Source organism: Hippoglossus stenolepis, unplaced genomic scaffold, assembly GCF_022539355.2.
Source record: "Hippoglossus stenolepis isolate QCI-W04-F060 unplaced genomic scaffold, HSTE1.2 HiC_scaffold_28, whole genome shotgun sequence".
Lineage (NCBI taxonomy): Eukaryota > Metazoa > Chordata > Actinopteri > Pleuronectiformes > Pleuronectidae > Hippoglossus > Hippoglossus stenolepis.
This window is the reverse complement of record NW_025899749.1, coordinates 210,242-221,901: the sequence shown is the minus strand read 5'-3', so window position 1 is coordinate 221,901 and position 11,660 is coordinate 210,242. Positions and strand designations below refer to the sequence as shown.

Below are 11,660 nucleotides of genomic sequence, written 5' to 3'. Positions count from 1 at the left end.
CTATTGTAGTACAGAAAACAAACTGACATGATTCACATACCATTCCTGCTATGTCCAAGAATCTTTGAAACGCTGCGAATATTTCAGAGGACTTCACTGGGTCCAGAACCATCTTTTGGCGATAGGCGAAGGTCTGCCTCATCTTCTCCTTTACAACTGCTTCATCCGTGCAATGGCCTCACAACAAAGGCTGTGGTTAGCCAGCTTTCTTATCTGAATTTGTCTCCTGTGAACAACTATGACATTGTCACCGATGATATAAGAAAAAATGCATGGAAACTCTGTGGGGATGGCTATTAGGTCTGACAATTGTCCTCTATAATCCCATTCCTTACAAATTGTATTATTCAAATGTTTCCAGTACTGTACTTCACCTGGTTCACTGTAGCCTCAGCCCAACCTTCAGTGATACAGAGGTGATTCAAGAATCTTGACCATATCGCGTCTTCTGCTATCCGTTAGACTTTTTGCCCGAGCATACTCATTCATGATCCTCTCTCCTCCAGGTTTGTTCTTCAGAAAGCCTTCGATCATCTAAGTGGAGGCAATAAAAACTGAATGGTCATAGAATTAATAAAATATAAAATATTATATAAAACACCATGACTTTCTTTCAGCTGTCATTATCACTCAATCTTCAAGTTTGCCATTTGTTTAAACTTTCTGAAAGGGTGCAGGGAAATCTGTGGGGCTTACTTGAGCTAGATGAGTATCCGCAGCTCTATTTTTTGTTACCGGACTATGCTCCAACATGATGGTGTCATCAGAGTCTACCTCATTGTCTCCATTGGCGCTTGCAAAGGAGCTGTTTGTAGAGAAGCTCCACGAATCTAGTAATCATGTTGACATTTAATAGTTGTGGTTAACACCAACTATGACACAATTTAAGTCAAAACTTTAATGTGGACTTGTTTATGACAAGCAGTAGGGTTGGGCTGGTGGACAATACCATCATCAATCGACGATGGCTGACAGCCATCATGATGTTGGCTCAACATTGTGATATATCTGCTTGACCAACATATTCAGAACATGTTGGGATAGCCAGTAATAAGCGACTCACCACTCCAGGACACCGATGTCTTGTTTCTTTAAAAGAAACTCAAACACCTCCTCGTCAACTTCAGTGTTTGATTCATCATAAACCTTTAAGTCCAAGGTTGGAAGGTCAAATTTCCTGGCAACTGTAAAAACAAGTTTGCACAAGTTTATAATATGTAATATTTGGTTGAAGTTTTATATATTATATGTATAGAGAAAAACCAGAACAACAATGAAATAACAAGGTAATTTTTACCTGAACATTGAACCCTGTTACCATCTTTCATCATAGCAGACAATGAGTACATAGAACAGCAAGTAATTATTATTAATTACACTGTGTTTTGCTCAAATAATTCTTACTGTCACACAATGCATTTACGTTAGGGGCTAAGAGAAGACACAGGACAGAGGATATGACCAAGTGGCCAAAGTCTGTGATCATTTTTAAGATAAACAAAACCAACAGTGTCTATTTTAAAATGGAACTTGCCTACCACAATAGCATGACACATCTCAGTCCGACTATGTGAGACATAATGTGGAGACACTTGGGCTACATCTATACTGCTGTGCTTTAGTTTGAAAATGTGCTGGTTGTTTTCTTCCGGAAGGGGGTCAGGTGATAGGAGCATCACCCTTTTAAGGCTACGTCATGACCAAATAATGGAATAATCTGTAGAATGGAATACAGCTTCTTATAAACACATATACAAGGAAAGCCTCTCTCATTATTTTACTTACCACAATCCAAAAAGGATTTAAAGGTCAGTTGTGCCTCATAACAGATGTACTCCTGATGATCTCTGTATTTCAACCGCACAGCCTGCATTCTTGATGACAAGAAAAATTACATGAGGGCAATTACAGATTAAGATGAGCAGTACAAAATATGTATATAATTTTACCTATTCAAATTAGGATATGATGCATGGAGTAATGCTATGCCTCCATTGTGGTAAATACAGTATCTTCATTATAGGATAAATGAGGTTTCAAACACATATATTACACTGTGTGGACACTGAACAAACCCCATAAAAGATGTATCAAAATTATACATTTCCATCTTGACAATAAATGCTTATGATTGATAACAAGTGTCAGCTATTGGTCATTTATCGGTCAACTCTCTCTGCTATTGTTCTGCATTTATGGGGTGGGCGTGTGCTCATGTCAAGGCCAGCTAGATTTATCAGTCAACCCACAGCCATGCTCTATTCAGAGTCAAACACACGTGTAGCACTGACCGCTAACTGACCACCTATTGTAATTATCCTCTGTTCAGAGTAAAACACACGTGGAGCACTGACTGCTATGATCCTGTTCAGAGTAACAAAAGTGTAGCACCGACAGAACAGACCACTAACTGACTGTTATTAACCCCTACTTTTCAGAGTAAAACACAGTTGTAACTGTTACAGGTACCGGACTGTGGCACCCATAAACAGCTATTCTTTATTAACAATTTGTACTGTCCCTTTTTGGTTTTCAGAGCAGTTGCACTACTGTACAATACTTGTCTCTTCAGACACATGTTATCATGTTCACAGAACACACAAACAAACACAATTCAACCCTTTACACCATTCATCACTGTCTCTGTCATTGTGACATATTTGCATCATAAATGCACGCTCAATGATACCACAGTATCCCCAGGACAACACAACAGCCCAAACGCGTACACTTCAAACCTTTTATACACACAATGCAAAAATACTGAACTTATTCAACAGGAACAAAAAAACACAAAATCTGCCTTTTCATATCGAGCTAACAAGCTAACTTTCTTAAACTAGCATGTTCGCTAACTACCTGCACCAGGTCACTCGGCCATTCCGGCTACACTCGGTGAGCACCAAACTCATATCAACACAACACAAACACAAAACAAAGTTAATTCTCACTTTCAACCAACACACAGCTGTAAATTCACTCTGTTTTCGTGACATGACAAACCTGAAAGACAGGAGACAAGAGTGAGAGACATGGAGACGTGGCTTGCCTCTGCAGAGTTCCTCACAGCTATGAGAAACAGCTCAGCTCACGCTAAAAAGTAGCAGTGCCTTGGGCCAGCCATGGTCTCACACTGCCCCCTACTGACCGGGGGGTGCCGCAATAGCTCAATCATCTTGGTCGTGACTTTAGTTTTTGCGCTAAAAAATAATACAAAAGATCATAGTTCCAAAAGGCAAAAGAAAATACACACACTTAAAAGTTATTATTAACAGTGTTAGGTTTCTGTTAATATGTGCCCTTATACTGAAGTCTATGCTTTATTATGAAATGACTGGAGCGTGCGCAATAAAGGGAATCACTTCAGGTTCAAGTAAACACCGATGACGGCTGTGTGTGTTATTCCTCCGTGAAACAAGGATATCGGTGCCTGGTTATTCAACCCTTAATGATGGCAACCCTAACAGGTTATAGGCCCAGGAGGGAAGGTGGAAACCGATGGAACCGTTTATGATTCGACAGAGATGAAAAGAATTACAAGCTGTGGGAAACAAAGTTTTTGGGCCACATGCGACTTCTCGGACTGAGAGCGACCATCTTGGATATGCAGGACAATACATGACTTAAGTATAAATAAATAAATGTATAAATAAATAAATAAATAAGGAAAGAAATACAGAAAGAAATACAAAAATGTATAAATAAATATCTTAAATATATTTCCACATTTATTTATTTCTGTATTTCTGTGTCCGTATGCTAATGAGAAAGGCGGGCCTAACCTCAATCTCATGCAGGATTGGTCACAGGAGTGTGGTGATCCAGTCCTACTACTTCTGCCTTTCAATGCTGACTGGTGTCCAGTAGCTGTTTGCAGTGTTGAGCCAGTTCACACTTACAATTAACTAGTTCAAGTTCAGAGGATTAGTTTAGGTTATTTTTTATTGGGATGAGTTAGGTGTCGGTAGTCCTGAATATGAGCGTCACGTCTCGTGTTGTACTGAGCACAAGGAGAGAGCAGAGAGGAGGAGGAAACAGAAACTCCAGCTCGGTACAAACCACCTGCAGCTTCTCTGATCATGAAGCAGCTGATCACTGAGCAGATGTGAACAGAGAAACTCTGTGTTTTCACCGTTTCCACTGTTCTACAAAGTCACCGAGCGGCTGCTTCACGGTGACGAGCTCTGATTCTCACTGCGTGTGTCTCTGAACGAGTGAGTGACCACTTCCCCGGGGCCTGTGTGTATGTGTGTGTGTAGCTCAGTTGACCACTCCTGTTCGAGACTGAGGTTGGGACCTCCTACCTCATTTACATATGGACACATAAATACAGAAATAAATAAATGTGGAAATAAATTTAAGACATTTCTTCATTTACTTCTGTATTTATTCACATTTATTTATTTATTTCCACATTTATTTATTTCTGTATATCTGTGTCCATATGTAAATGAGGTAGGGGGCCCTGACTTCAGTCTCGGGCAGGAATGGTCAACTGAGTGATCCAGACAGAAGTAATCTATTCCTAGCGAATCTTCCTTGTATAGTAGTTAGCAAACTAGCGTTACATGTAATGGCTTCAACCGGGAGACCGCTGGCAGACCTGCTGCGGGATGTGGCTAATCAGCTTGAGAACTGTGAGTTTCTTTTGTTTATTTCTGTAAACAGTATAACTAACAGTTATGTCCAACTTTTGCCAATGTATTGTATTACACTGAATTAGCCACCCATGTGGTGATCATCACTTTAGTATTTTTTGTGCAGCGCCGGGTACCGGTAGCGTGCCAAATTCATCCACGCCGTCCCGTAATATGACACCAAGACACCCAGTGGACGGTAAGTTTCTGCAGTAAACAGTTTGTGAGGCTAAATCCCATCTGTGGACTAAGTTAAGATGCTGGTGATGAATGATTTGTTCAGTCATGCAAAGCCCATCACATTCCTGTTAAGTGTGCGATGCTAACGTTAACCAAGATAGCGTTAGTTAGCTTTCATTTGTAAGACTTGTCACTTCTCTTGATCCTAGCCGAGGTGTCAAGACTGTTTGGTCCATATACCCATGGAGGGTAAAACCGACAAGGCGGCGAACCCTTGGTGTGCCCACACTCTCCTCTTACACTCATTCCTTCTGCTGTGTCGAGAATAAAAGTGCCGACATTGTCCCCAACCGATTCGCCAAAGAGAGACTTGCTTCTGCAGGGTTAGGGGAAAAAGTCTGACATTTCAAGGTATGTTAGGCATCATGATGAGGATTGACACGTATGTGAATTTTATCCAATAAATAAAATGCAATTACCTTAAAAACATTAAGGATCTTTTAGACCAGTTATTTGCATTATTTTTCCTTTTCAGGTAGTCAAACAAATCTGAATGAATTTAGAAAATTTATTTTAGAGGCCTATCCCAAACTCAGACAAGGGGGTGGATTTGAGTTGCTCCGAATTGCTGGAACTACAAGAAGTCGCCAACTGATCCTCATCCCGTGTCCCAATGAGGGCTACCATGTGAGACATTTGAAAGATCCACAAAACCAGATTGGTCATGCTATTATTTTCATTCGACCACTCCAAAGGAACCTGGATCTCGAGCATGTAAGTTCCTCCCTTTTAATACTGCTGTTCTTCCCTAAAATGCAGACTGTAAAATATTTCTTGTATTGAATCTTAAAATGATCTGTTTTTTACAGGTATGTCAACCAGAATGCAACAATGGGCTGGTTGGACCACCTGAGAAATGTATCACTTGTGGAGAGGAGTTTCCTTTTTCACAAATCAAAGCTCATAGTGATGAATGCATGAGGTACTGCCCTACAGAACTAAAACATATCATTTGTCAAGCACACTGCATGTGTAGTCATATATTTGACATGACCCATTTGGCTGTGTGAGTCATCCAACAAGTGTAAAGCATCCTGACTGTTGTGTGTGTATGTAGGATAAACAATTATAGCTATAAATGTATAAGAACACAATAGATGAGCTCTTTCTATACCAACCATCCTGTTTGTGTCTATCCATATTTTTCTGTCTTCAATAAGACAAACAAATGTGGTGGACACTGTTTGGGTTGTACTGGTTCCAGGCTGAAACCAGATCACCCCAAGAATGTGAATGTAGCTTTTTTTTAACCTGTAAGTTTCTGCAGGATAAAGTCAACCAGGTTATCCAGTGGCTGATTGACAATCCCTTTGCTATTGCTGTATGACAGTTGAAAATCTATGTGATTTGACTTTTCTATTTTAATTTAAGTGCCAGGAGGAACCCTTCTTTTTGAGGGTGAAAATGATCATCTGATACCCTCCACTTCCCATATCCTTTTGGAGAGTGACTTATTTGTTGTTGCTGGACGATTCATTTCTGCATGATGGGTCATGCCTGGGTGGACTGAGCCCAGCAATCCTGCATATGCTCTTTGGTGGATCCCCAGAAGAAGCCACTATAGATATTAAGGACTGTGCTGACCTTGTGCTGACAAAATATGTATATTTTGTCAAGATTTTAAAATAACTAGGGCTAGGACAATGAAAATAATATTTTAAGTCAGGAAGAAATGATTAACAAATGCTTAAATATAAATTAATTAAATAAGAAAAAAAACTTAATTCAGTATTCTTCCACAATCACATCATACAGTTAATATTTTCACCAGCAGGGGGTGCTAAACCAACAGTTTTACCATGTTATAAACTACTACCATGCTGACCACATGAATTTTTAATAAAATTGAAATGTTTGATGTGGTTTGATTTGACAACTTTGATGATTTATGTACGGAATATTAATCTTGGCACAGCAGAGTTATCATCTGAAGAAAAGAGCATTATCAATGAGTTGGCACTGTCCTGGTATTTGCCTCCAGTCACGTGAAAACAGGAGATGGCTGCTTGACAAAATGCTACTCCATGCTGGGAGTATTCTGTACTTAAGACTTCATATAAATCACACTAACTAATCAAGAGTTTTGATGAAAGACTGAAATTTGGCCTTCTTTTTGTCAGATACCTCCCAGATGTTTGTTGATGAGAAATTAATGATAGCTTATATGGCAATCGGTTGAAGATCAGTAAGGCTTCATGACTTTTCTGTTGTGATACAAATATTTTGCAGGTCCTAGGAAGAACCTTGAAACAAGTCAAACAGTTACGAAAGGGTTTAACTCAGTCAGCCTTTGCTAACTGAAAGGAAAGACAATTCCTCTTCTCTTTCCAAGAGCGTCAGATTCAGAGTACACACCACGGGTAAGTGAACTCAGGCTGCTACTAATCGTACAGTATCTGTCAAAAACACTACAAACTCAGGAGTTACTATCTTAAACGTGTTTTGTATTCTACCTTCTGGCAACCTCTGGTTTCAGTTTATTACACCAAAAATAACCTGGAGAGATCTGAAATATTTTGCAGATGAATAATCAGTCCGTGTTGTTCCCTCTTACAAATGTTCTTTATCATTGGATAAGCAAGCTCTGCACAAAGAGAGTTGTTCTGAAGTCTCTGCGAGTTAATTTTCATAGAAACAACGGCTGCCTGAAAGGAAGGAAATCAATCCAAAAAATGATGATTTTGAAAACTCTCAACAGGAACGCAAAGTACTCATCATGGTCATCTTACACATGCAAAACCACCAGTATGGCCCTTCCAAAACTGCTTACCACCACATACTGATCAAATAACAATTGTAATTATTAGAATTAATAACTTATATTTCCTGTACTGTACTCTATTGTGCTATATATACACTCTGGACTGCTTGAAAAAACAAGTGTTAACTGTTTGAAAAATAATGTATCTGTCCGATGGTCTTGGACAACATAAAGTGGCCAACACAGGATGAGGACTGATGTCTCTTTGGAGGACACCTGTAGGATCACAGGATTCCTTCGCACATTTATTGAGAACGGTAAATTAATATTGGCATTACATTACTTAAAAAAAATGTCCTGAATCAACAATTTCTGTCAAATTATTTGCTGATGGCAACAGTGCACTCTGAAGATGTTACTGGGAATATGTTCAAATGCTAAATACACTTTGGATCAATGATCATTGAGTTTCAAATTTGTCTCATTTGTGCTGTTCTGCATGAGGTAACTGTAGAAAGTATAACAAAACCTGTCCAATAGCCTTAGTCTTAATGCAGTGTTCTGTTTTTGGTAGCATCTCCAAACTTCCTTGGGAAACTCCTGCAGTTCTGGGTTGGATGGAGTGTGCTTCCCAGACACTTGGACGTTGAGGTGGTGGAGAGCAACTTCCCCAAGTCTTCCACCTGCTGAAAATTCCAGGACATTACAAAGAGTATGGTAACTTTGAAAGAGACATTCTCGCTGCTATTTGTAGCACTGACAATGGGTTTGGAATGGTCTAATGAGACAGTATAGTTTCGCCACTGTATTGGTGCTGGTGCAATAAAGCCGGCATGTTTGTGATATAGTACAGCATATGTAATTTACTTCATTATGCCTCTGTCAGTTAATCACACTGTTCACTAAGTGAAATTGTTTAAAAGCCAGTGGTCGCTGTTCTTCAATTAAATATATTGTTCTGAAAAAAGATGTAGCAGCTCCTTATTTCTAATTATGTTAAAATCACCTCATCCATATGAAACAAATGTTATATCTATCAAAACATTGCGATTCAACATTGGAATTAGAACTGCGCTAAATCAAAGCACTGGTGTCTTTATGTAACTCACACATTCTGCATCATGGAGCTTGTGAGGCAGGAATTTACTGGAGCATTTCTGATAATAAGCTCACAGTTTGGACATAGACATCGAAAACATCGGACAGAGGGCCACTGGGGTCTGGTAGACTTTCAGCTTCCTGTTCAGTCAGTGAGCGCTGCAGCTGAACTTCAGGGATCACAACACCAGGTTGACGGTGACCACATGGTCCAGTCCAGTCAATTCCAAACTCCATGTCAACCTGCAATTAGAGGAGCTCTTGTTAGTTAACTAAAGCGAGAAGTTGTTTTCCTGCTCCGTGCAAAAATGAGATCGTAAATAAATGTTGGTGTTAGTGTTGATGTTTACTAAGTATTTATATATATATATATATCATTTGTCTTTGTTTAGTTTAGCCAAAATCTCAGTTAAAATGGCAAAAATCCTTACAGAACTATAAGCCACCTTCAGTCAATTAGATTTACAGGAAACAACAGTTTTATCATCTCTTGGGATTCTGGATAAATCTTCGATGAATAACATTGGCATCAAAAAAAGAGATTGTTTACAATTCTCCAAGAGCCAATGAATTAATTGATGCAGGTTTACATTTACTTTGGAATAGACCTTTCCTGTATTATTTCCCACTGCTACATGCTGTTACAACAGTAAACAGTTTTTGTAATTTCCAATAAAGTTGTGAGAATGTTGACATTGTTCCATGTAGGACAGTTATAGTGAAAATAAAATTGCCTGTATGGGGTCCGGCTGTGCCTCATGTTCATGGCGAGTTCACAGTTGCAACAGGGATTGGTTTCCCTCAGCGCGTAGTCGGTGGCAGTTCCAGCCACGCTGGAAAAACTGAAGGTGCTTCTGTATGTGGGGCAGAAAGCACCAGTGCAGAGCATAGAGATGGATCTTGTTGTCAGGATTAAGAAGACCTTCTTTCTCAAGGTTAGTAAAGATGGTGTAGAAGAGATCAAGCACTCCCACATAAACGTCTCTCCAGAGCCTCTCTATTCTGATGGGAAAAAAAGTAGCGTTCCTACAATGAACAAAAACAACATACAAAGGGAAAATACAACTTTGTATCTTTTACCTAGTGTTGGAATATGGCAAGACTGGCATTGATGGTAAGCACGGTAAATAATAACAATGAAATAAATTTAAAGTCCTGTTTTTCATCTGTCCAAATGGAAGTTAATGACAAAATATTTATATATATTCGTCAATTTGATTATTGTATTAAGATAAGACTTGAAATGCTATCAACTGATTCTTTACTGAACAGAATGTATGGATAACAACAGTGAGAAATAGGTCAAAACTTCAGCCATACCCAAAAAAGTGAAACAAGTGTTATTTTGATAAATGTTTTAATGACAAATGAACCATTGATTATGGACACTCCTCCCAGCAATGTGGGAATTCCTGTTCAGTCCTCTGTTAGCCACGATGTAGCGTGCAACGTCAACATTTTCCCCACCTTTATCTGACCTCACACGTGATGGCAAACCGTAGACATCAACAGCCTCCAAGAAGCTACTTAAGACTGTTGCTGCCCGATTGTTGGTGGCTGTACTCAAGTACACGATTAAACGACTAAAGCCGTCAATACCACCATGCACAACGAAACGCCATCTGAAATAGATATGTATGAGCACAGATAAAGATCACTACCACTACCTGTATCATGCATCTCTTTATGTGAAGTTTTGGCCAATAGGCATATTTAATATTTGAAGAGAGCTAATGTATCGAAATTCTTTAAACATATATAAACATGTTCCCTCCATAGCACTCAGAAATCCATAGACATAGTATCAGGTAACCACTTCTATATATTGAATTCAAGTTCACAATATGATTTACATTGCACACGCATATCTAAACAGCCAGTGGACTTATACAAGGCCCTAGTGAGTATTTTTGATAGCAGCTGTGTGTTGTAGATATTTTAACCGTGTGATATTATCTTACTACAGTTCTACACAATGCAGTCGCAAAGTATTTGGTCACTGAGATTTTTTATTAGCACTGTACTATGTTGATGTTAAAGGGCTGACTACAGGCTTTAAAGGGGACATAGCATGCCCATTTTACCACAAGTTGATATGGTTCCTTGGGGTCTTAATGAAATGTCTGTAACATACTTTGGTCAAAATACCACAAGGATCATTTAAAACAGCACCCTTTTTACCCTGTATAAAACAGCCCTCCACAGAGTGACCTGTTTTGAGTGCCTGTTCCTTTAAATGCTAATGAGCCAGCTCCCCCCCCATGATTTTAAACGATATAAATTACATATTTTATATGATATAAATTATCAAATATGCATCCCATACTTTGTATTCCCCTTCTGTTGTCCTGGAGTTTTAATTTTCCCAATCACATAATTAAATGTCCCCCTCTGCCCATCCACTACAAGCACACAAGCAGACAGACAGAGAGAGAAAGAGAGGTGGAGGGGGGGCTATGAAGACCATCATTTACCCCCGAACCCCGACATTCAACGGGTACAACAACAAGCAGAGAAAGCAGAATCGCGGGCTGACCTTATATATACAGTCTATGGGGCTGACCAGCGGGGCGACGGGGGATGAGGTGGGGGGTGGGCCAAGACCATGTAGGGAGACTTCCAGTGCCTTGTTACGACACAAAACCCAGGAAGCTCAATCGAGTCGCTCAAGCATGACGTTTCTGACTTAGAGGAACCATAACAAAACGCGCGAGTGTTTTTTTCCCAGAGTTTTTGGGTTGGTAGACATGCCAGATACCCACATTAACCTTTAGAAGCACTAACAAAGTGGAATTTGCATGCTATGTCCCCTTTAATTTGGGATGTTGACATCCATACATCCCTTTTTCAGTACATAAAGGTCATGGCTCAATTGTAATAAAATCCAATAAATACTGCGCCAAAAGCATCAAGTATCACTGTTTATTGTCTAATCACTTGTAGATATAGATCACTAAAAAAACAAACGAACAGCATTACTCTCT

General features: G+C 39.4%; 3 long non-coding RNA genes across 3 annotated transcripts; 2 read left to right on the top strand and 1 right to left on the bottom strand.

The window, feature by feature from the left end:
• Positions 1–1,020: 1,020 nt before the first annotated feature.
• On the bottom strand, positions 1,021–3,078 carry LOC124851426. The gene is made up of 3 exons (XR_007032483.1): positions 3,004–3,078; positions 1,786–1,874; positions 1,021–1,184 (listed from the first exon to the last, which is right to left on the bottom strand). It is a non-coding gene; the product is annotated as an uncharacterized LOC124851426 (long non-coding RNA).
• Positions 3,079–4,444: 1,366 nt separating this feature from the next.
• LOC124851425 lies at positions 4,445–5,067 on the top strand. Its single transcript, XR_007032482.1, has 3 exons — positions 4,445–4,637; positions 4,765–4,836; positions 5,027–5,067. It is a non-coding gene; the product is annotated as an uncharacterized LOC124851425 (long non-coding RNA).
• A 19-nt stretch (positions 5,068–5,086) lies between these two features.
• On the top strand, positions 5,087–8,561 carry LOC124851424. The gene is made up of 4 exons (XR_007032481.1): positions 5,087–5,228; positions 5,353–5,591; positions 5,687–7,895; positions 8,153–8,561. It is a non-coding gene; the product is annotated as an uncharacterized LOC124851424 (long non-coding RNA).
• Positions 8,562–11,660: the final 3,099 nt, after the last annotated feature.